Source organism: Fundulus heteroclitus, chromosome 21 (genome assembly GCF_011125445.2).
Source record: "Fundulus heteroclitus isolate FHET01 chromosome 21, MU-UCD_Fhet_4.1, whole genome shotgun sequence".
Classification (NCBI taxonomy): Eukaryota; Metazoa; Chordata; class Actinopteri; order Cyprinodontiformes; family Fundulidae; genus Fundulus; species Fundulus heteroclitus.
Window position 1 is genome coordinate 6110226 of NC_046381.1, and position 25879 is coordinate 6136104.

The window sequence follows — 25879 nt, forward strand, 5'->3', positions numbered from 1 at the left end:
GGAGAGTTAATTGGTGACGTTTCATGGCATTTAAAGCTGAATTCAAGGCAAACACCAATAAATTTAGTCATGAACTGACAGTCTCATGTTGGCTCAGTTACAAACTCTGCAAATCCCTTTTTGACTACTACTATACAATACCTATTTTTTTCCTTTTTTTTTGCGTTTTCTGCAGCATACCAGTAATCTGAAGTCAAACCTTGCTGTTGAGGGATTTATTTCCCGTAAGCCCCTCTTTTAGTGCTGTCTGTGGTTCTATTAATTTCCTGCAAAATCAGATTTGATAAATCCAGGAAGTATTGTATGTATCTGCAGACCTGGGAAAGCCGATTTGAGTTTTCCAGCAATAAAGCAGGCACTGAAGAGTACAGAGATATTTTGCCCCGGGTACTTATGCTTGCAACTTGTTTGAAGAGGAATTGATTATTTTTGTCCCTTGCCTGGTAAATATATAGATACAGCTTGTATACCTTTTTAAAAAAAATCTCATTATAGACCATCCTTCCTAAGGGTTCTGAAAGCAGTTACTTGGAGTGCTCTTCAAAAGTATTTATACCTCATGTAATTTTCAGATTTTATCGAGTTGCAAACACAAATTTCAATGTACTTTACTGGGATTTTATGGATATGTTGCCTCAAGCCATAAACAAGACAGAATAAATAAACATGCAGAGAAGGTGCTCTGGTGAGATGAGACCAAAGCATTTTTATTACATCTAAAATTATGTGTGAGGAGAAAAATAAACATTGCACATCACCCTTAACCCAATATTCTTATGGGGAAAATGGAAGTGGCAGCATCATCCTGGGGGGGATGCTATTCTTAAGCTGTGACAGCGAACTCGATTAGAGCTGATTTCCAGGAAAATCACAAGGAAACCCATTTGAAGTTGGGCTAAAGCCATGGAGGCTCACAGCAAAACATGACAAAATGTGTCCCACTTTAAAACATGGTGGCAGTGGGATCATACTTAGGGCATGTTTTTCTTTCTCGGGGATAGAGAAGCAGGTCAGAACTAATGGGAAGAGGGATGGTTATGAAAAGGGCAATCCTGGACGCAAGCCTATAAAGCCAGGTTCATACTGTGCAATTACCAGCTGTCTCAGGCAGAGTCTTATGCTCTGAAAGAATTATGAAAACATTTCTGGCCATGAGCTTAAACATCAAGCTGTGACCAAATTTTAAGGAGGGAAATGCACCCAAACCCTTTGCAATTCTATAGCTATTTATTCTTCCAACTCTATTTGTACTTTCTAGTGACTGCATAGTCCACTGGTGTGCCTATCAGGATTCAATAATGCTGAGAGCACACACTGTGACATGTTTAAGTCCCGTACAATTTTGGAAATTGCAAAGTGTACTGGACGTTGGAGGTTGCAAAATGTTGAGATTGGGCTGTACTTTCACCCTACAGGTTTAGAACCAAGCATATTTGTGTGTTAAAACAGACAGGACCTAAATCCAATTGGGATTTTATCTCAGAGATGTTCTCTATCCAGTCTAACAGAGCTTGAGACACTTTCTTTTTATAGACATGGACGTTTCATTTCCTAGATTCCAGCTTTGACAAATGGCAAACTTCTGACTTTGTTTGCAAATTAGTTGACTATAGAAGATCATTGATTGCATTGGATTTTATGTAGGGGTATCAGAGTAAAGGAGGTTGAAAAAAACCCATGTGCCATTCTTCATAAGCTTCAAGTTGGTCTGTCTCATAAAATCCCAATAAAATACATTAAAGTTTGAGATTGTAAGATGCCAAAATATGGGGAAGTTCAAAGGGCATGAATACTTTTGTAACCCACAGTATATTTGACTGAAATCAAAAACGAATACTACTTGATAGGGACCTCAGCAGGAACACTTCATGTAAAATTAATGAAGAACCTTTGCTCTAATCAACAGTTTTAATCACCTTCACACAAAATAACACGTAAGCCACAGGTGCATAATTCTGTTACCTCATTTTTTATTTCAAACATTTTTAATGTACCTGCAGAAGGGAAATGTCTGTTCATCCTCGTTGAAATAGAAAACGAGAAAAATGCATTGAACTCTCCCAAGAATCTAGATTAAAAAAAAAAAACATCCAAAAATACTTGACACTGCCAAGAGTACAACAGGAAATGGAAAAAAAAAAAAGAGATCAAACAAAAAGCACAAACCTGTGAGCTCAGCTGCAAGAAAAGTGTCACGTTAAAACGTCAGATGGAGGGGCTTTAAAAATGATTCCCTTCTTTATTTCTTTGCAAAAGGTAAAGAAAAGAGCAACAAAGTAAAATAGAGGGGTTTCACCGGTGAGATTTATCAAAATCACAAACCACACTGCCAAAATGCAAACCAAAGCCACAGCAACAGCAAAAGTCGACACAAAACAACAAAAAAAATCAAAACAAAAATAATAAAAATGTCTCAAAACCCACCAATAAATGTGCAGGGAGAAAAAAATCTCTGTAGCCTACTGATAAAACCTGCTCGGTTTCTGCAAAACTGCAAGCAAAGTGAGAGGCTTTCTCAGAGACTGATAAACGCACCCGTTTTCTTTTTCTTTTCTTTTCTTTTTTTTCCCTTTCTCTTTTACCCTCTGGATCTGAATCACCGCATGCTGAAAACTTGAAGCCTGGATGGATTGATTGTAGAGGAAGAAAAAAAAAACCCGCTTAAAACCAGCACGTCAAATGCTCAATTTAAACACCAGCAAAAGGAGGAAAAATTAACCCAAAAAAAAGAAAAAAGAAAAAGAAGGGGGTGAATTTAGAAGACCAAAAAAAAAATCTTTGCTCAGAAAAACAAAACCAAAAAAAATAGCCATTGGAAGTGTACTCACCGAGCGGGAGTAAAATGTTGCAATAAAAATGCGAAATGGCTCAAAAGAGGCTACAGTATGGCGGTGCGAGGCGGAATGCTGTGCCTTTTTCCTCTCTCTAGCTCTCTGCCTCCAGTCCTGTCATGTGACTCCTTCGGCTCCGACTTCCAGCAATGAGAGTCCAGCCTCGAACAGCTGATGATGCTGAATGCTCTCCTGTAACGGCTTGGCTCCGCGCAAAAGTAGGGGGGGAAAGAAAGAAGGGAAAAAAAGGAAAGATGCGCTCCTTATCATGCCACAGTTACAACTGAGCTGGTTTTATGTTTCTCTGCTGCATTTTGAAGATGCTCAGCGCTCGCTCTCTCTCTCTCTATTATCTGTAGCAGCTCTATTCTGAGTCATCTCTATATCTCTCTATAGCTAGTGCCGATATGCTATCTCTCTCTCTCTCTCTCTCTCTCTCTCTCTCTCTCTCTCTCTCTCTCTCTCTCTCTCTCTCTCTCTCTCTCTCTCTCTCTCTCTCCCTCTTTCTATGTGCGCGCCATGGGATGATCAAGTCATGCGGATGTTTTTTTATTCATTCACTGGCATCATGAGCATATACATAAGGCATGTATGGGGAAAAAGAGTCAGTGGGTTCTGCCTGATTAGTGTATTTACAGCAAAGAGTAGAAAAACTGTTTAGCTGTCTCTTTGTCAGGACACTCTTGTAAAAGAGATCTTTGATCTCAAAGAGTCTTATCTTGGTTAAATAAAGGTGGATAAACAGAGAAGCATCCTATTTTAACAGCTCAAAGCTTTGTCCTTTATGCTTAAGATTTGGTGCAGGTTGAAAGCCACTATAGATAGCAACCAAGACGGATGGAGATCCATTCGGAAAAACGCAGTTGTCCTGGAACAGAATGAGAGAAAACAAACAAACAAACAGTTAATTTACATCAGTAAGCCACAACTTTGACAACAAAAACTATTTTTGAAAAGAGGTTACACATTAAGGTATCCACTCAAGTGGTGGTGGCAGCATCGGGCTGTGGGCTGTCTTTCTTGAGCAGGAATGACGAAGCCAATCAGAGATTTTTTAAGCAATAATCAGATCAGAAATAATTTGATTGCTGCAAAGTCAGAGAATGAATGCAATTCTACAGGCTTCCTTGGATAAAAACCTTTACCCAATGGCATTATAAGCTGAATTTGATTATATTGTATTATGATCAAATTAATATGTATGCAGTTGGTTATGAATCTATTTTTTTAAATATAAATAAGATAGATTGTCTTGTAAAATCTTTTAAGGTGACAATTGTTAATTGGTGATGGATAAATAAATCCATCCATCCATCCATCCATCCATCCATCCATCCATCCATCCATCCATCCGTTTTCTGACCCGCTTAATCCCTCATGGGGTCGCAGGGGGTGGTGGTTTTAATTGTTACCTATTCCAACTTCTGAGATTTAGTTTTAGCTCTATTATCTTTATTGTTCCTCACCTCCTAGTGAGGAATGGAATCAAAGACAATCCATCTGAGTCTTTGTATCAATATTTGTATCTTGCATCCTTTTTTCAGTCCTCCCCAGTTTCCTTTGTTGTAAAGAAGCTATGCGACCTTTGTAACATCCTGTAGCCACTAGTTTTACTGAAGGGCTAACACTGTTAAACAGACATGACAACTGGAGATTCAGTTTAGTTATTTTTGTCATTGCCTTAGCAATGCACAGTTCATCAACAACCCAATGTATCGTTACCTTTGAAACATAGGCTTGTTGAAGCCTGATATTTGTACTTTTCTAACTCTGTGTTGGTTGTACTACAGTGCTAATGTCACAATTTATGCAAATAGCAATAATAAGTTAAGCCTCAGTTTCCACAAATTATTTTTTATTTATTCTTTCTCTGTACCATTTCCACAGCAAACATTTTAGTTGGATTCTCTGTTATGAAAAGAAAAGTCTTATGCATCTATCTAAAAGTACAGATAATCCAATTTCCTATTTCACTGTCCCAAGAAAACAGGAACTTTTGAAACTGACTAGCAACCCAAGGTGCTATAAAATCACTAATCCAATACACACCAGGACATAACTGACCTTGTCTATGTTTAATAAAAAAAAACATGTTATTGCTTTCTAAGAATCTGAAGCTATAGAACTGTGAGAGAACTATAAGAGATGAGAGAGTTAAGCACACAAATCAATTGAGCACAAATCATACGCAAGTAGCATTTTTGTTTAATGCTGTACTTTCCATGGTGCTGAAATTACACAGTAATGCAGTTGGACTTGATGTGTGCTGTCCATGGTCCTGAAAACAGCTCAGCGTAGCACTTGGAGCAAAGCTCTGTCCACAGAGATGAAACTTGGTAGTGGCATCATGGACAAAGTTGTTGACGTTGTTCCGAAGCTTAATAGCAAAATTTGCCTTAACAGCTGTGTATTTCAAGCTCTGCTCCTGGTTCTGAAATGGAGCAATGTGTAGCACAATTCAGGCCCAAAGGTGGTGCCGCATGTAATTCCAAACCCATGTATGAGTAGTGCATTAGAGGCCCTGTCTGTGGAGCTCAAACCGAGTAATTCAAGCTTGGCTAGACATAGCTGTCATGCTGGAAGGCTGTGAAAATTACTATGTTTGGGCACACTTAGTGGATTTTGCCTCATTATGTATTTATTTATATTTTAGGCATAAAATTGTGAAATAATACCTAATATTAAATTTTATTGTGTAATTTAAAGTTTCAAGTATAATACAAACTTATACGTCAACACACACACACACACACACACACACACACACACACACACACACACACACACACACACACACACACACACACACTTGTTTATCAAACATAGTGACGACCGGGCCTTGACTTGCATTCTCCCTCGCCCATCCATTAAATAAATACATCTGAAAAATGTAGGTTATCTCTGATGGCAGCAGACAGATAAGTAATAATGCACTATTGATGCATTAGCGTCTGACTGCGATTGTCAGACAGAAATCAGAACGAGTTCATGTAACACACAGCATTGGAGACAACTGTCATCATTCATAAATCAGAGCACAGGTCGGCGCACTGCTCCCACCTTAAGCACTGTCTAATTTAATTCACATTTCAAAACACATCCATGCCTTTGGGAGGCACAAAGTAAAAAAAAAAAAAAAGCTCTGTTGTCCCCAAACAATAGATTCAAGAACAGTGATCAAACTGGTATTTTTTTCCCAGCAAGAATGTTTGCATCCCTTTTTCATTCTGCTCTTAAGCCGCTTAAAGACCTCCTTGGCAACAGTTAGTAATGCTCATTCAGTATGATTTGTATGGCAGTCCCGGGCCTGAAAACTAAATATAGTGGTCTGTGAGTCGATGTGCAGGGCATCATTTTAACTGTTGATGCCTGAGGGTATGCATGATCTCACTCACTGTTATCGAGGTTATCAGAAAGACATGGAGGTCTGATTCAAGAATTGGACTGCTCATAGACGCTTGTGCCAACATGTAGGCAGGAAGGTAATGGAGACAATTAAGTAATTAAAACACAACTAAAATTATTTCCTCCAATCCAACATGACATCCTATAACAAACCACAACTAATGCCAGATGTCTTTGCTGACTCAGTATTATAAACAGTTACTTGGAGTGTATAATTTTTCCCTTCTCTAACTTCTGTTAGCAGCTTTTCGTGCTGCTGTTTTATTTATAGCTTTTATTTTAAGGGGGAGTAATAAGTTTAGATCATTCATTTCCACAGACACAGACCACAAACCATCCAAATGATATTTTTGCATTTTTTCTGAAGGAACTGCTTAGTAGAATGTTAAACTGCTGCTTTCTAAATAGCCTTTAGCATCTAGCTCTGCTGCTGTGTTACCTATGACTTTTAAGAAACCTTGAATAACAAGTGAAGATTAGATACCAGCTGTAATATTTTGGTTTTTATGTTCCTTCAAGCAACAAAAAGCTCATCAATGCCTCAAAGTAAGTCGTTTACTCATTTTTGAACTACAACTCATAGGAGTTTTATATTTTTCTATTGCTTTTTCTTCTAGTAACAGCAAGCCACACTGCTCCTTTATTTACAATAAAAATGTATAAATAACCAAAATGAATGTTTTCATTATTTGCTTATTTTAATTTTAAGCTGCTCATTTGCTTTTGCCAGCTAGCTTTGCCACTAATACTTTAAAGTAACCTTGAAAAACACATGAACACAACCTGTGTTATTCTCGTATTTGCTTGTTTGTTTTTGCCTTTAACTTATTTTTAAAACTGTGACTCAGTGAATCATCCGTTTCTAGTACTACGAACTAAAGCTTCTAAGTAACTCCAAAAACATGTGATTTATTTTTAAAAGGATTTTAAAAGCAACAGCCCTGAACTTCATATGAACACATCTGGCATTGAAACAGACTGATTACATGTTTATAAATTTTAAATGAAAAAATGACAAAATTTTTTACATTTATTGTGACTACAGCTGTACTTTCTGGTCTATTTACATTCTAAAATTCTTTGATAATAGTACTCTCTACACTTAGTAGTACTGTTGCCTTGTACCAAGAAGGTCCTGGGTTCAAATCGTGGCCTGGGGTCTGCATGTTCTTCCTGTTCATGTGTAGGTTCTCTCTCGGTACTCCAACTTCCTGCCACAGTCCCAAAACGAGTCTGTTAAGTTAATTAATCTCTTTGAATTGCCTTCAGGCCAAAGCTTGTGTGCATGGTTGTTTGTCCAGTATGTCTTCATGTTCTCTGCATTGGACTGGCGACCTGTTCAGGATGCTCCCTGCCTCTCACCCAATGACTGCTACAGACCGGCACCAGCTCACCTGCAACCCTGCAAGGAAAAAGCAGGAATAGATAATAGATGGATGATTGGTTGTGTAACTTGGCTTAACCCCCACATTGCACTGAGTCTGGCTGTGACTGGCTGGACATGGGGCAATAGTGGCCCCAGAGCTAAGGAGCTTATCCTGGAACCGGCGGGTTACTGGTTTGAACCCCCGCTCTGAATGTCTTAGTCGTTGTGTCCTCAAACAAAGACACTTCACCTGCTTTAACTGCTATCCGTGGTCAGAGGGCCCAGTGGCGCTTGTTGTATAGCAGCCCTGCTTCAGACTTGTCAGTCTCAGAGTGAATGGATGAATTACTGTAGTTCCTGCTCAACAAAATCAGTTACTGGAAGAACTGAACCCCCCCGTCCAAAGTTAAAATATGTGTTCACATCACTTGCTGTGTCTTGCATCCAACAAACTGTCTTGAATGGACTTCTTAATGCTCAGCAGTTTGAGCTGAGAGTTCGTCGTCACCTAAGTGGGGAGATTTGAGCCTGGGGTCTAGTTGGTGCTGTGGATGTGACAACAACCTGTTTTCAAACCTCAATAGGACCTCTTCTCTTGATATAGCATAGCAGTTCTGGTGTTAAAAGGTGACAAATCAAAGGTGGTTCAAAAACTGACATTTTCTTCCTTTTTTCCCTTTTTTCACTAGGAAGGCTATACTCAACTTCTTAGACTTATACTTGGTAGATTATGCAATTTATTTATGAACAATAATAAAGTTTAACTTAGCATATTACCTCCACAGATCATTGGAATTTTAAGCATCTACATTTTTAACCTCCTGTCGCAGTTACTTTCATTCAGCTTTCATCAAAAATACAGAACTCTGATTCAGGTATTGGATGTCGCATAGATGGATGCGGCTGCCAAGATGTAGGCAGTGAGGTAATGAAGAAATTTAAGCGATTAAAGTACAACCAAAACAATTCCCTCTAATCCTGTACCACACTCTATAATAAACTATGACTAATGCATGGCATCTTTATTGACTAAACATTATTAACAGCCATTTGGCTGAAAATCATCTTTTCTTCCATTTAAAATCTGCATAACTTTCAACGCCTACTGTGGAAAATATGCAGTCGAGTGAGAACTGAACGCCTCACTCGACATGATTTACACATGAGGCTGTAAAACGCCGGAGAACGCTGTCATGTTTATAGTGAAGCTCGCTCCAGTTCCTGGTCTGCTGCTGTTATCAAGCCCTGCGCGTACATCAGAAAGAGACTCACAAGGGTAATGACCTTCGTGAATCTATGAAATAAGACGTATCAATCATATCAACCTTTTGACTCAAAGTCAGGCTGATCAACAGGCACAGCATGGCCAGTAACACGCTCATTTTCCATGTACCTCTGCCTTACCGAAATCACTTCCGATGGCTAGATCCACGGCACTGGATGCCTCCTAAGCCAAACAAGAAATGAAGCTGAAAGAAAATAATAATTCATTACCTTGAATGAAATCGTGATAAAAAGAAATACAGTGCAAAGACCATGCTTTGCCTCTGGCCATAAAAAAAATTCAATTAGAGGCAAAGCTCAAAAACATTGGGGCTTTTGAGGTTTCTTGTTCCTCCTGAGGTAGATGAATCGATATATGCTATTACATTATTTATAAAAAAAAAAGTGTGCAAAATGTAGTGAAAAAGAAAAGAAAATTTTGATTTAATTTTAATCAAGTAATATTCTCAACCGGCTGTGATAGGAAAGCAGTGCAGGAAAAAAATGTCTTTAAAGGTCCTGATGAAAATATAATCCCATTAATTTGACTTACATTGTCAACTTTGATGTACAATTAGATGGAGTATCCCTTCGAAGGTGATATGACATGCCTATCACCTGTGCTAAGCTGAGGACCACTTCAGTGTGAGCCCGGAATAGATTTAAATTAAAGGCATTAATGTCCTTTATGAAACCAATGAAATGGTTTTCTGCTGTTTAATTAGTAATTGCCAAGAAGTCTGCGGAAATTCTGCAAGATGTTTTAATTAAAAGTAAATCGAGTGTGCAGACGCAACTGTAAGTGTATTTAATGCTCGTTACAGTAAACAGGTTACTTATACAACTGAAGAGCTGGACGTGGAAGGATTATGAAAACGTATTAGAAAATATAAATAGATTCTGAAACTGTTCCTCATTGTCTGTGTTTATAAATATCAGCAGCGGAGCATGGGCTTGGTGAAAATCATTACAGGAAAAGATTTTTTGTCACCATGATGCATATTTTAAAGGTTAGAATGTGCTTGTGTAAGCTAGGTCAGTGGGTATAATGTCATCCTGTGCATTACATCCATCAGACTCGGCAGAATGCGTCTCCAAAGTGTTTATGTTGCAGGCTCATTTTCTTTCATCCTTGTCGATGCCTCAACTCCGAGCGAGCTGACTGACCCCTCTCAGTCTGCTGAGACCAAAGGCATGTTTACTGATGGATGAATAATAGTCAGAGACTGAGTTTCTAACATCTGCCTTTGGTGCAGCCTTACGCTAACCATTAAGGTTTTATGACTTACTATAGAAGTTCAGGAGGTTAATTAATTAAGAAACATATGGTTCTTATTTTCCTTAAATAAACCTTCAAGTTACTTTTATATGTTTTTTTTCTCAAATCTTTTCTTTTTTTTTCTTTTCTGCAACACAAAAGCAATTCAGACACATTGAGCAATTCCACTTCTTTTTTGATTTGTATTATTTGGAGTTTTTTGTGTTTTTCTTTTGATGCTTGTACATGTTCAGCATTTTGATCAGCTGTGCTGTTTTAAAGTCCTTATGAATAAAGTTGGCTTGGCTAATGTTCCAGCACAGGATGTAAATGACATCCACAAACTAAGTGCATGGAAAGAAAATAATGCATAGCCTACATGTAATCCACCAGTTAAATGAATTGTTTACATTGGACTTGCAGCATTTACACATTGATCTTCCTTACTCGTGTTCAATTTAATGTCAAATAAATGCTAATGAAAAACCAAATACACTGAAATGGTTTTTGCAAAATGTCACACCAGAACATTATCTTGAGAAAAGAATTTTGTCAACATACTTCAAGAAGGGTCATTTAAAGAAAGAAACTGCATTATCATGTTTATAGGGCTAAATTGTTGCTCATCTTTGGTGTAAGTTAACTGTGTCTTAGCGAAATCTCAGACATTTACAGACTAGTGACCAAAACATAACATGACAGGACTATTGTTTTGATTTAACTACCAAGGTTGTACATATGCTTTCAGAGCCCATTTTAGTTCAAACAAACTTTTAAATTACCTTGGTCAGGCTGATGTGTAGATGAGCTGCTTTAGCAGTTGATATGTCCTGGGAAGTTACTGGGTTTCAAACCAATCAGAAAATCACAAAAAACAAACTATTTTGGTGAACATTAATAAACCCTGTACAAGTCGGATCACAATAAACAAAATAACATTTTATGCTGCCATTGACTAACAAACCCATTTCAAATCTAAAAATTACAATTATTACTTTGGCATTAGATACTAACAACAGTCTTCCACTTTAGCCTCTTTGCTTGAACAGACGTGTTCTCCCCTTGCTCTCTGTTTGCTTGCATTCTGTTACTCCCAGCTTCTGATCTCTCAGCACAAAAACGAAAGAAAGGGTGAACAAAATAACTTTAAATCAGTGCCATGCCAGGCTTTTTCAGCAGTGTTTTGTCTTCTTTTTTAAATTTTTAATTGCTTTTAAGCGGAGGACCATTTTTTGTTTAAGAGCAGCTGCATTTTTCATGGCAACACAAGCTTCACAAGAACAAAATAGCTCCCTTTTCCACAGAGGACTCTGGCAAATTTCACCAGAAAATGGCAGTGATGGGACTGAAAATTCATCAGTTTGAAGATAATGTTGAGGTGAATATTGCATATGGAGCTGAAACAGCCCTGCTGATGATTCAAAAGTGAAAAGACTGACAAACAGCTAACTAGCACCACCAAGAAACAGAATGTTGCTGTAAACAGAGTAAACCAGAGGTCCTCCCAGGAAACCTCTTTGTTCAAAGCCAAAGGATAAATTCCATCCTTCATGTTTAGGAAGATGACCAACGTGTAGAAGCATAGACGAAACACTTTGGCTGCCACCGAAGAGAAAAGTCTCTTCAATCTCAGCACGAAGGAGAAAACAGCAGCTGATTGCAATTAGGATTTCTTCTAAGCTTTTGTAGTTGATTTGGTAGAATTGTGTTGTTTTCTCAATTTTTTGCTTTGACTGGTCACAGCATCAATAATGGACTTGATATTCATGCACACGCTACCCTTCAAATGTTCTGCATCTTCTCAGTAAAGATGCTGACAGATTCATGGCTTTCTCTCAGAACAGTTCAGCTGAAGCCTTTAGTTTAGTTCAATCCTCCCCTTCCAGTTTGTCTTATAACACAGTAAATCAGCTTGTAGATAACTCTAATTCAAAAATTGCAGACATCATCGATTCCATTAATCCCATTAAGGTGAAAATTGTCTCTGGGATCAAGAAATCCATGTGGATAAATGCTCCACTGCTAAGAAGTGTAAACAGGGAGAGTTAAAAAGCTGAATGGAGGTGGCGAAAGACTGGACTCAAGGTTTACTGGGACAATGACCACAAAACCGGTAGGGCTGCAGACTTATTTTTTTTTTTTTATCATCTGACATGTAAAATTTAATTTTAAATATATATAAACAAAATTGAATATTTTTTTTTAAATGTAATATAGTCTATGGTTAACAGTAGCAGCATCATTCTCTTACAAGAGATAAATTAACTCTATCTATAATGCATTGGCTGATTGTGACATGTGTAAATAAAACTTTCCCACACAAATGCTTAGCCACCTGGCGCTGCTTATGAACGCTGCTTCCTTACCCGAGGCAGCAGCAATACATCCAGGGCTGTCGATGTGTCTGTTAGAGCGGCATACCAGCTAGGTAGAGCAGCCGACCTTTCTTCTGAAGCTTCCCCAGGGGGTTCACGGTCAGTGTCGACTGAAGTGACAGCTGCTGCGGGTCCCTTAACTTTTAGTGGCATTGTGCCAAAAAAATAAAAAAAATAAAAATGAAAAATCTGCTATTTTATGGCTTTGATTGTTGGTAAAACGTCAAGGCTGACGAAGCATGCAGGGAGGTCTTGACAACAGAGCATGCTTTGAGGTTAGCCAGGGACTTCATCCAGCATGATGACAGACGGAGACACGTCTTCAGGAATATTTAGAGCACTTTTCTTTTCAAACTACTTTCTTGTTCTGTTAACCTATTGTGCTAGCTGCAATATAATGATCACAAGTGGAAATAAAAGCGGGCCGTTTGTCCTCAAACATGACAACAAAAGGATTACAGATATTTGAAAGCCGTCTAAAAATGGTTTAGCTTGTATGATGTGACGCAAATCAGTTGTGTGATCAGGGGAATGCTGGTATTTTAAGTGTGCGCATGTTTGTTGGGTGGTGGTATAGCGAGTACTTCCTGACAGGACAGACCAGTTTCAAATGCACTCCACGGTCCATGCACTGGGATTTCTCTAAAGAGAGACTTCAGAGATATTTCTTCGAACTGAAGAATGTAAATGAGTCCTTATATTGTCAAAATTAGAAATATTCAGCCCAGGAGTGATGCTGAAAAACTGGTTAATTAATTTCTTATTTCAAGTCTAGACTATTTTAATACATTACTATCAGGAAGTCCACTAAATGCAGTTCAAAGCCTTCAGCTGATCCAAAATTATGCTGCAGGAGTTCTGATGAAAATCAACAAGAGAGATAATTTTTCTCCTGTTTTAGCTTCCCTTCATGGGGAAATCACTGGTAAATCAAGAATATAATTTAAAATTATCCTTCTAACATATAAAACCCTTAATAAATCAAGCTCCATCATATATCAGAGATCTCGATTACCCCATATGTTCCATACGAGCTTAGGTTACCCTGAGCTATCTCTATAGTTATGCTGTTATAGGCTTAGGCTGCTGGGGGACATCAAGATATATTTTCTCACTCTGCTGAATTCTCCTACTGTTCTCCAATTTGGTATTATTTGTCTTTTCAGCTTTTACATTTTTGTTCTCTCTGTCTTTTTTCTTTTTATAGTAGGTACACCTGGTCTGGTGTTCTGTTAGCTGTGACTGTAATGAATTTGGAGGAGAACCCGATATTCAGCCAGACACAGGGAAAAAGTTAAGCAGGTTTATTTGATGGGGGAACAACTGGAGGGTGAGGATGGACAAACAAACAATCTTTGGGAGAGTCCAGGGGGAAACAGGCACGATAAGCTGCAGGGAGCAGACACAGACCGGGGGAATAATCCAGGGAAGAGGCAGAGCTTCACTGGCAGTCCAGACCGGGGACTCCAAGAATCAGGCTCAGCAACTTACAGATAGGCAGGGTCAGGGAGGATCAGAAAAACAGGCAGTCAATAGCTGGAAGGTGCACACCGGGAGGATTGAGGCCTTCTGGCAGAGTACAAAGGACAGAGGCAGGTTTAAATAGGCTGGAGTACAAAGGTGAGCAGAGTGAGCTAATTAGCCAGAACAGGTGGAGGTCATCAGGGGAAGGGAGGTGGCTGAAGGAGGAAACAAGCTGACAGAAAATAAATGGAAGGGGACAGAAACTAAACCAATCCAGAACATAAATAACCACAAACATCCAACCTAAACTAGAAACCCAAACTAAGACTAAAACTAAGACCTCAAAATATTAGGCAAGGCAAGGCAAGGCAAATTTATTTATATAGCACAATTCAGTACAAAGACAATGCAAAGTGCTTTACATGATTAAAATATAGCAAAATAAAACAGAATAAGAGCAAGTAGGAATAAAATATAGATAGAAAACAGAACAAAAAAGTGGTGATTCAGTTAACTAGGACAGTTGAAGGCAATTTTAAACAAATGTGTTTTTAATCTTGATTTAAAAGAACTCAGGCTTTCCGCACTTTTACAGTTTTCTGGAAGTTTGTTCCAGATAATTGGAGCATAGGAACTAAATGCTGCTTCTCCATGTTTGGTTCTGGTTCTAGGTATGCAGAGCAGGCTGGAGCCAGAAGACCTTAATGGTCTGGATGGTTTATACGCTGATAACAAGTCTGTGATGTATTTAGGAGCTAAGCCATTTAAGGATTTATAGACTAACAGAAGTATTTTAAAGTCTATTCTCTGAGATACAGGGAGCCAGTGTAAGGACTTTAGAACTGGGGTTATGTGCTCTACTTTCTTAGTCTTAGTGAGGACGCGGGCAGCAGCGTTCTGGATCAGCTGCAGCTGTCTGATCCACTTTTTAGGCAGACCTGTGAAGACACCGTTGCAGTAATCAATTCGACTAAAAATAAACGCATGGATTAGTTATTACAGTGACACCATCCAGGGGGCAGATCATCCACTATTACCATATACCATAGAAAGGATTCCTGGATCAATGTGAGCGTCTGTGCTTTCTGTGTCTCTGCTCTGTCTTCTCTAACCCCCAGTCGGTTGAGACAGATGACCGTTCACACAGAGCCTGGTTTTGCCTTCCTGTTAAAGTTTTCCTCTCCACTGTTGCCTCATGCATGATCAGTATGAGCATGCCTGACACTCTGTAGCTCTACACTCTTTCAGGAGGAGTGAATTTTCTACCAACAGCTTTCTTTAAGAAGGTTTTACATGTCATAGCTTCTGATTTGTTTCAAATAATAAACAGACCATTTTGTAATTCCCCTCCCCAGCCCTTAAAAACGCTGATCATCAAACCACTGCTGAAAAGAACAATCTGAGCAAGTTGCTTTTGCAAATAAACAGGCCCATTTTAAATGTTCCATTCCCTGACAAAACACTTTGACGTCTCCCAGTTAGGTTTCCATGTTCAACAAAGTACTAAAACTGCCCTTGTTAAGGTGTTCAGTGGAATCTGCATAAATGCAGACTGTGGAAGAACCAGAGTGCTGGTGTCATTGAGTCGATACATAGAACATTGATGCACCACAACTTTTTTCAGTTAAAGCAAAAATGAAGTGATTCCTTTTGGATCAATTGAGTAACAATAAAGAGTCAGCACACAGCTCCAGTTATTACTGCTAAAAACTCCTGATTAGGCCAAAATCTGGGGGAATTGACTCAGACCTGAAGGTCCATTCAAAGACACATTAAGAAAACTGCAAAGTCAGCTTTATATTACATTGATATTTCCAGGATTAAAGGACTAATACCGCAGCAGGATCATGAAAACAATCATTCATGCGTGCATCTTTAGTCAAATTGATTATGATAGTGTCTTGCCTAAATTGTCAATCAGACAGCTGAAACAGACCCAGGACACTGCTCCAAGCATCCTCACTAAAAATAACAAAGTAGAGCACCTCAGCACAGTTCATAAGTCTTTACCCTGGCTCCCAGTATCTCACAGAAAGGACTTTAACATTCTAATGTCAGTTTATATATCACTGAATGGCTAAGCACCAGAATGTATTAGAGGTTTGTGGTAGTATGAACCTTCCACTCAAGTCTTGTTGTTCAAGTAAATGCCGCATACCCAGAACCTGAACCAAAGATGGAGAAGGAAGCAGCATGCAGTTTTTTGCGCACCTAATCTGGAACAAACTCCCAGGAAACAGCAAAAATGCTAAAATCATGAGTTTTATTATGGAGGTTACAACCCATTTGAAGTTAACTTAACTTAAGTAGTTCTAAGGGTACTTTCTGACCCTTACATTTTGAAAATAATTTCATTACTTCTATTTTATTTCAGCTTGTTTTCGTTCTGGCTTGTCAATAATAATAATAATAATAATAATATTAATAATAATAATAATAATAATAATAATAATAATAATAATAATAATAATAATAATAATAAAGATATTCAGATAAATAGCATTTATCTAAAAAGAGTCATTTTGACTGTGGTTGGAGGCCTTACTGCACCAAGTTGTTTGCCGAATGACTCAACAAAAACCTAAGAAGAAGAACAAAACAGAGAAGAACGTTTAATTTTTAGGATTATTTGTTATTTTCCTTTTTCTCATTTTTTAATTAACCACTAGGATTAATCACACTGTCTACTGTATATAGATAACAATACAAGGATAACTGTTATAAGATGGTAATGCACTCAGTTTCATGTATAGTTTTGTTAGGGGGTTCTGCAGAAGTATTTTTAAACCCGGATTTCTATACTACTTGAGTAATAGTTGTGAATACTTTTTAAACCTCTGGGAAACTCACAGTAATAACTTTTTGTGTTAGCATTTGAGAAATAACTGCTAACAAAACTGAAAAAATAGATACATGTAAAAGTCAGCATTTGTATGATAACCTCTAACAAGTGAAATAAAAAGTCTGAAGTTCACTAAATATATTTGTGTTTACCATTAGCATGTTCATTGCTAATGACCATGCTAACAGTTCCCAAACCTAAGAAAACCATAATAATTTTTTAGATATGTTATGACAAGCACACTAGCAGCTAAGACCTCTGAAACTGATAATAATTGCCATGGGTCATTTTATGTTCAGCAAGAGTTCAAAATCACTATTGAATTCAAAATGTGTCAAAGATGTGTACATAGAAACCATCTAAACAATTTAAATAACTTCTTCAGAGTTATGTGCATTAACAAGGGATGCAACATGAACAGGTAGCTTTATTTGATATTGTTTGTAAGCTCAATGTTACATTTTCAAGAACCATAACAAAACTTAAAGAAAAAAGACATGATCACTTCTGGTCCGTAAAACGCATAATTTTGTTATAATAAAAGGCGCCTGAACAATAAATGCAACCATCCTTTTTTGACTTTCCTCACCATTTTCCCTTTTCTGTTTTTTCCTTCAATTACTGTCTCTCAACCTCGTTCTGACTGCAACATATATATATATATATATATATATATATATATATATATATATATATATATATATATATATATATATATATATATGACTCAGTAGCTTTTTATTTGTTAATGAGCATTGCAACCAACAACAAACCTAAAAACAACAATAATCTCTTTTGACGTTAACATGAGCCAACTCTTACAAAGTGCTAACCTGTAAGACCAGGGAGATGAAGGCGCACAGAGTTTAGGGAGTTCGTCCTGCAATTGGTGGGTTGCTGGTTTGATCCCCAGCTCCAACCGTCTCAGTTGTTGTGTCCACGGGCAAGACACTTCACCCGAATTGCCTGCTGGCAATTCAAAGGGACCGGATGGCAGACTCACTTCTGCTACTAACATAGCTCGCTACCATCAGGGTGTGAATGTGTGAATGACTGACAGTAGTGTGAAGTGCTTTGGGGTCATCAGACTAGTTAAAGCGCTATACAAGTACAAGCCATTTACCATTTAGTTATAATGGGCTACAAGAGGTCCAGGCTCCACTCTGCATATAGGGGAGAGGTGGTTGAGCGTGTGGACAGCATTAGATTCCTGGATCCCTTCACATCTCCTCCAACCTGGGGTCCGTTCTTCGTACGTCGCTAACTCAGTTAGCAGGATTTCATTGTTGACGATTTGGCATGATCTTGGATCATTTGGTTCTTCGAAAGACTTCCTGCACTTGTTGTCATAGCAACATGTGCGCCAGCTTAAACCTGCTCCAGAGCAGGCTTATTTCATGTAAACAAGATTAGATCACGGCTGTATAAGCGGAGGAGATGGAGAAGTCTGCCGTAGCCATGTCCATTTTTACGACTGCAACCTGTTGCGGAAGGTGCAAGAATAATTTGCAGAGTTTTTCGAATTAATCGCGTATTGCGCAATAGACAGGATCCTTTAGCACAGCGCGACAGTGTAACTATAGAGAGATTTTTCTTGGTGGCTGTTATAAACAGACAAACATCATTTAACAGTGGCTTTTAAAGAGGAAAAAGTGGTGTTGGAGCCATAAATCTAAAATATTTAAGTTATTTGTATGATGGTTTGCTTTTTATTTTTATCCTATTCAGTAAGAAGATTTGTTCGGGCCATTTTATTGTGAAGTTTAGTTTACTTTGAAAGGCTTGCTTCCTGTCGAGCCGTATATTGTATTAGAAAAAACTATGGATGGATTATCTAGACACGGAGCAATACAGTTTTACCGTGTAAACTGTGGATGACTTGGAAAAGGAAAATTTTCATTTTTTATGGATAAAGATTTTTTTTGTTAAAATTCCCAGTTTGCACGCATCCTTTACTTCCCGTGTCTAAGGAATGACACTGAAATTTGGATCTCTTGACATAACAAGTGCCTTTTTAAAATAAAGTATAATAATTAAAGGCTACCATTTTGTAGAATATTCGTGTATTTCACTTTTACTTGTCCCCATGTTCTAGTGGGTCTCGTGGAGGCTCTGATATAAAAGAACAAAGTAAATATCAGATTATTAAAATGCAAAAATTCATACTGTAGAATGTGATAGAAACATCTACCATGGACAGTACGCATTAATTTGTCTGCTGCTTTTTGTCAGCCCTCTCTCCTGGCTTTAACAGATTTTGAGGTGTTTTAATTAATGACTCAAATTCGGCATAACCTTCCATTAAAGCTCGTGTTCTGCTTGGGAGAAAAACTGTGCGCGTTCTTTGCTGAACAGCCAATAGCAGCGTTGCTGATCAATGTTTCTACTATCGATACATTTCCCCTTTTAAACAAACGCATGAACGCGCAGTTGTCTCAGACAACTCAATCCAGCCATACTAATCATAAACAACAGGTGTGTTCGAAGAACCCAGTTAGCCGGATCATGATTAGCCGGATGAAATCATCTTGGATGTCTCATTTGATCTTGGATGTTTTAAGCAACATACGAAGAACGGACCCCTGGTCTGTGAACACCTCACACCTGGTGAAGAAGGCCCAACAACAGCTCTTCTTCCTCAGAAAAATTTAAAAGCTCAAAGGTTTCCACTAAACTGTGTTTGTAATAGCTTGTGTTCTGCCCACTATTTAGTTTTCTCTGTTTTGAGTTATTTTCCTGTTTATTCCAGTTATTGTTTATGTTCTGTCTCTGGCCTGCTCCTGAGTTTATGTTTGGGTCTCGGCACTGATTCCTGGTCTGATTACTCATTCCTCACACCTCCCCAGCTCCACTCCCTCTGTAATCAGCTTTCACTGGTTTCACCTGTTTCCACCACCGTATAAGCTGCGTTCAGACCAGACATCAGTGCCAGGTCGTCTTGTTGAGTTTATGGGTGAGTCTTCTTCAGCAATATTCAGTTCATGTTTTTGCATGTGGATTTTTGTCCCTTTTTTCTCCAGTGATCTGAGCCTGTTCTGCCTGTCTGTTCCTGCTTTTGCCTGCCCTGCCTAACTGTTTGTTTTTTCTGCCATCTTTTTTGGTTCGACGGTCATTTTGGGCTTCCTTTGTCTTTGAGCAGATGAACCCCTGGACACCGACTGTCTGCGGGAACTTCACCCTCCCCGGACACACCGGGAGAGGCCAGTCAGTCTATTGAAATTAGGATCCTGGGCCGCGTCCCAGCAGACAAGGGCTTACAACACCATGGAGGTGTCATAACGTTGTAAGTGTTTGTCTCCCTTTGGAATTCCAATTGTTATAATTATATGCATATTGTAAGTGTTTTCTCTCTGATAATTGTTTCCTTCCTTTGCCTCCGAATCTACGAACCAGGTGCGGCTGGTCTTCATGAATGAGACAGAACTAACAGGCCGCCTTGACAGCTGCTAAAAAAACATTTGTGTTGTCACAATAGAAAGTGTTTTATGTCTCAGCATAGCTGTGCGGTATGGGAGCTGCACAGTACAGGAGAATGCTGACTAAATCTCTGTTCCTCTCTCAGGTTACTCCTTGTTCCAGTTGGGCTAACCCTACAACTCTCCTTGGAATGATCACTCATTCCTCAGACAGTCCCAATAGCCTTCCTGGCACTCCAGTCGGCCGCTGCTCCTCTGACTCTGCTGGCTTCAATCACTATCAGTGGAAGTACCCATGAGCCCCAAGCCACACCTCTACTCGCCTCCAGCAACACCTGCCTTACTCGCTCTGGTTCATCATTCATCACCATTCCCATAAGTCAGCCTCTTCCGTACCATCTAAGCCAACCTGCCTGTTGTCGGTGCTTCCTTTCACTTCTCCACAGTCCGCGACCAGAGCCTTCCCAGTCGTCCAAACCCCCAGAACCACATCCCCCATCTTCCCTACCTTCAATAAACTTATTAACAGTACATTGTTGTCTCTGAGTTTGTTTCTTGTGGGTCAAACATGGAAAGTATGAACATGACAGGAAACAACAGCTTACATTTGGATGAGCTAAATAACCGAGTGAACAGCATCAGAACTCCTTCACATCTGGAAACAAAAGGAAACTGATAATGGAGCAGCAGATGAAGCTGCAGTAGAGAGGTCATGCTGAAAGAATGCGTGTGTTATGTACATAGCTTGTTAACAGCTCACAACTTAATTGTCACACCGCACAGGGACGTTTCTATTTAAGCGTGGTGGTGGCAGGAACCAACAGAGACCGAGGCAGGCTGACCTTTTCAGCACAAAGTAACAGGACTCTTCTGAATTCACCACGGCGACGAGCATTGTATGACTGACACAGGTTGATTGTGCTTTGTTTTGCTCAGAGCAGCATGATGATTAATTTATATAGGTATATGACAGCTAATTTATTTTCACGTCGCGTTGCTGACCTCGTATGCACAGCCTTTTTTTGTGGGCATTACTATTTGGAACACATGGTACAGATGCAATACATTTTTAAAGAGGATTGCTTTTTTATTTTCATTTTTTTGGGAGATGATAACGGGATAACATTTTACTAGTCTGATCACAGGACCATGAAATTGGTCCAGCTGTGATATCTGGGAATAAATTGTGTGGAAATGAAACGCGATAACTGGATTTTAATGTGTTTTGAAAGGTTTTTACCTGCTGCACGTGTTAATTTAAGCAATGCGGCCACATGACACCCATCAATTAGGCCAAAAGCCAACAAACAAAATGTGCAAAGTCTCAGACAAGTAGGCAGTTCCTTGCAAATGGGGTCAGTGTTCGATGTGCAGCAAAAGTCAGAATGAGTGAAATGTGAAATCATAATCATAAATCATGTTTTTTATCTTACAAATCACCTTTTAAAATAGTCAAATACACTTTAAACATGTTACCTATAATTGGACTCATGTCCATATTTGAGCAATCTCTTCAAGCCTAGAACCCATTTTTAACAAGTTTATGGTTTAACTGATGGTAGCAGCTGGGTTAATCCAACAGGACAGATCACATAATCCAAAAAGGGGGGGGGGGGGGGGGGGGGGGGTTAACACAATCTTACGGCAAGTTTTTTTTTTTTTAATTTACATATTTTAAGTTTTTTTTCTATTTTTGTAAAACCAACCAATGAGACTTTTGTTCCGCAAAGCTCCTTTTACAGCCTTTTTTTCAAAGTGAAATAAAACTTCAAAGGTTTATCAAAAACAATTGCACTTCCTCCCCCTGTTTTTAAGCCATTTGGTTTTCACAAATGAGACTGGTTTATGTTTGACGCATATATGCACCGTGTGGAAACGTATTCAGACTGGCGACCTTTCCAGGGTGTACCCCGCCTGTTGCCCAGTGAACGCTACAGATAGGCACCAGCAACTCCTGCCACCCCATGAGGGATTAAGCAGGTCAGAAAATGGATGGATGGATTAATAATGTATTCATAAGTTCAGTTCAGAATTGCGTGTAAGAGATCCTTCCAGAACAAGAGCTGTTAGGCATAGTTCAACTGGTAACAATGGAAGTCAGGAGAACGAAAGGTAGCATCAATATCCAGGATTAAATACCATTTACATTCACAACACGGCTAATGAATTTTCATTTCCATCACTGCTGTTTTGAAGATGTTTGTGGTAGTTATCTGTGGAAAAGGGAGACATCCTATATCTATTGTCTGGTCCTCATTTCGAAAGCAATCAAAAATAAAAAAGAAGTCAAAACACTGCTACTTTAGCCCAACTTTTATGTAGCTTTAGGCTAAGAGAAAGGAAATTAAGAGTTAAAGAATGCGTGCAAATAGAGAGCAAGTGAAGAAAGCGCCCAAGCAACAGACAAGCAGAAGCAGAAGTTCAAGAATATCTTACTGAAGAAAGTGTGACAGAGTCAAAACTTTGCTCGCTCACTTCACTATTTGCCGATAAAAAGAAGGCAGACTGTTTTCTCTGCAGAACATCAAAGCCCTGCTAAGCAGAATCTGAACACAGCGTGCAGTTGTTTACCGCATTAAAGTGTAAAAATACACATAGAACATTAATTCAGAGAAAAGATAAACATTCAGAAAACAACTAACAGAGAAAAATGGTAAAAATAATGCAGACAGGGCGCAGGAACAGAAAATCAAGTGTTTCTTTATGTATACGTGAGCTGATTTTCAGGCTGCGCGCTCTGCTGCTTTAGCCAAGCCAGAATGTCTTTGGCTCGGAGGTTCAGGTGCATCTGGAAGATGGGCTCCCAGCGGCCGTGGCAGGAGCCATGAAAATCCTTCTTAATCAGATTCTGCAGGAGCTGATAGTGGAGAGAGACGATTAAAAAAAACACACATGGAGGGGGCCAACAGTAGTTTGGCAGCCGCTTTGCAGAAAGCAAGGGGCAACAGAGTCTGAGGGTGTTTGCCCACTATTGTCTCTTCCAGTGAGGCCCCTATTGGTAGTGAATGCCTTTCCTGGTGCATTTGGACTGTGATGCTGGCAGCTAGTTGGGATACATCCAACCTAAGCTGTCTGTTACCTCAAACCTCTTGGCTCTAAAATGTATAGCGTCTGTAGGGTTGCAGGGAGATGCAGGACTTTCTGGATTTGCAGAATCAAGCGGTGCTGATGTTTCATTCCAGGCGCAGTTTTCTAATTATTATTATTATTCGTCAAATATTTTAAAAATTTATATTGATGTTTGGTCTTAGATGGCAGCTGTTTTTATTGTTTATCTTTAGTGTGTCTTATGGTAATGATTTTAATGGTGAGGCAGTGAATATGTTTGCCACAAAGCTCCTTTCTCTGCAGTGGAATGAAAACTGAGAAGTTGAAGTCGGCACCTATTCTTAGTTGGATGTATGTCTGGACTTAAAGCGAGCCGTTCTACATACATGTGCTCTTATCCTTTTTCTGTTGTAGCTCTGGCGGTACGTTTTGGGTTCCTGTCCAGTTGAAATGTGAACTTTGATCCCAGTCTGGAGCCTTTTTGCACCCTTTCTAAGTTTCTTTTTCTTATTTTTATCTCCAATGATCGCTCTATATTTAGCTGCCTCCATGTTAGAATCTGTGGATGGTGTGTCTGAGTCGATGTTTACTGTTAATATTTTGCCACACATGGTGTTATTCACACGGCCCACAAAGCACAATGTTAGTCTCGACGTTTGCTGTGTCCCCTACATTGCTTGTGATAAGCTTTAAATAGGACTTTCTGTGGCTTTCTTCCAAGAATGTTTTTCTTCCTACTGCCTTTCCAAATGGGCCAGGCCAGTGGAGGGCATGATTAATTGTTGTCCCGTCGAGAGATTCTCCCACCTGAGGAGTGAATCTCTACAACTCCTCTACAGGAATTAATTATGTTTTGGCTGCTTCTCTGATTAATGCTTTCCTCGCTTGTCCTGTCAGATTAGGCGAATGTCCATGTCTGGGTAGATTTGCAGTTATGTCATATTCTTTTATTTTTAAATGGGAATGGATCATAGTTTGTAAGGCATTAAAGCTTGGTATAATGTTTTATAATCTAACCGTTCTTCAAATATTTTAACAGATTTCTACCTGACCTGTCTGCTGCACTCTTTGCTCTTCATGATACTCTTTGATCACCAGTGTTCTGTAACAAATATCTGAGGCCTTCAAAGAACAGCTGTACTGATAAAAAAATATAAAATTACTCACAGATGAACTATATTAAGGAATGAGGCGATGTACTGAGACAATTTGTTGCTCTAGACTTTATTTAGGGGTGTCAGACTGAAGGAGATTTAAGATTTTCAAGTCTGTAATATTAAGAAAAGCAAATAAAGGCAATCAAAACTCTCTGATTATGTCACTTAATTTACAAATAAACAACAAAAAAAGGTTTTAAACAGTTTGCTAAACTGTTTGTCACCCCACCATATGAAACTTAATTTGGAAAGATTCCTTAACCCATCCCTACATTTTTCTTGCCTTACATAAATATGATGCCTGACTCTTTCACAGCCAAGTTGGGAAACAGTGAGAATAAAAATAACACAAATGGGACACAAAACAACTCTTAAGGTTTTATTCAGGTTTAAGTTCATGTCGTACATGCTGTTTGGATCTCTCAGTGCAAACACACATTGAACGCAAATCGCTCTTTAAATCTTCTGCCAATGGTAAAAGTCTGTTTCCAGTCCTATTCTGCTGTTGCTTTGTCTCCAAACTGTGGAAAATGCTCTGTATTTTCACTTAAATAAAAGCCAGTAAATAAATAGAAAACAGAATTTGTATTTCAAACTGAAGCACTCACATTTCTGAGAGGAAGATTGGGAGTTTTTTTTCTTTTTCTCCTGTTTATTCGACTTTGACAACAATCATCAGCAATCATCTGAAATTGTCTTCTCCAAGAGATTTTCTTACATTGTTTAAATAATAAATCCACCTTCGTGTAATTTGACAAAGTTTCAGATTATGCTTTAAACTGCGGCATAAAGTGGAAATGCTTGATGCAATTCTTTTTTTTTTCTCTCCTTTCTGTTCCTCAACAAAAACCAAAGGGTGCATTAAGTCTGCTGGGATTCGCTCATGAATATTAACCGTGTCTATGTCTCTTCTTCTCCTTTTCTGTAAGTCTAACACTGCCGAGGACAAGTCAGACATGCATGATAACAAATATTAAAATTAGAACAATTTCTCACTCCGTTGACATCTTCCTTGCATTTGTTTTCATGTGTTGCTTTTAACATCAGCATCTATGTAAGACGAATCACATCAAGAGGCCTATCCTTAGGCAATACACAAAACAGATCATCAGAACACAAACAAAACAAACGAGCGAAAAACTCTTTGTTACCGTTCCAGATCTTTTCATCATGCTGTAATTATGTATATATCACCCAGATTTCTTGATGTCGCTCTTTGTCTTCTCCTGGCTGTAATCTGAATTAGTTCATTGTTGACAAAGATGGGACAGAAACAATTTACAGCCCCCGCAAAGCTGTGACTCTGAGACTGTAACTATTTCCTGAACATGGAAAACAAAGACACAATTTGTTGAAAGACTGCTGTATATAAATAAGTATGAACGTCACACACCGATATATCAGAGGAGACACAGAAGGTGCTTTGTGTTTGAGGAAGGCAGGAAGGAAGGCAT

General features: G+C 38.8%; 1 protein-coding gene and 1 long non-coding RNA gene across 5 annotated transcripts in view; one reads left to right on the forward strand and one right to left on the reverse strand.

Annotated features, from left to right (window-relative positions):
* LOC105935743 (RALY RNA binding protein like) overlaps window positions 1-3132 on the reverse strand; it is a 188977-nt gene extending 185845 nt beyond the window's left edge. Inside the window, exons 1-2 of one of the 4 annotated variants that reach the window (XM_036125492.1) lie at window positions 2829-3129; window positions 1995-2621 (exon numbers count right to left, since the gene is read on the reverse strand). The gene's annotated coding sequence lies outside the window, so the exon portion shown is untranslated. Of the gene's footprint in view, window positions 1-1994 lie in introns of all 4 variants that reach the window. The other 3 variants (XM_036125491.1, XM_036125494.1, XM_036125493.1) reach the window with 3 other exon arrangements.
* A 16602-nt stretch (window positions 3133-19734) lies between these two features.
* LOC110367323 lies at window positions 19735-20740 on the forward strand. Its single transcript, XR_002427385.2, has 3 exons — window positions 19735-19757; window positions 19944-20087; window positions 20367-20740. It is a non-coding gene; the product is annotated as an uncharacterized LOC110367323 (long non-coding RNA).
* The last annotated feature ends 5139 nt before the right edge of the window (window positions 20741-25879 follow it).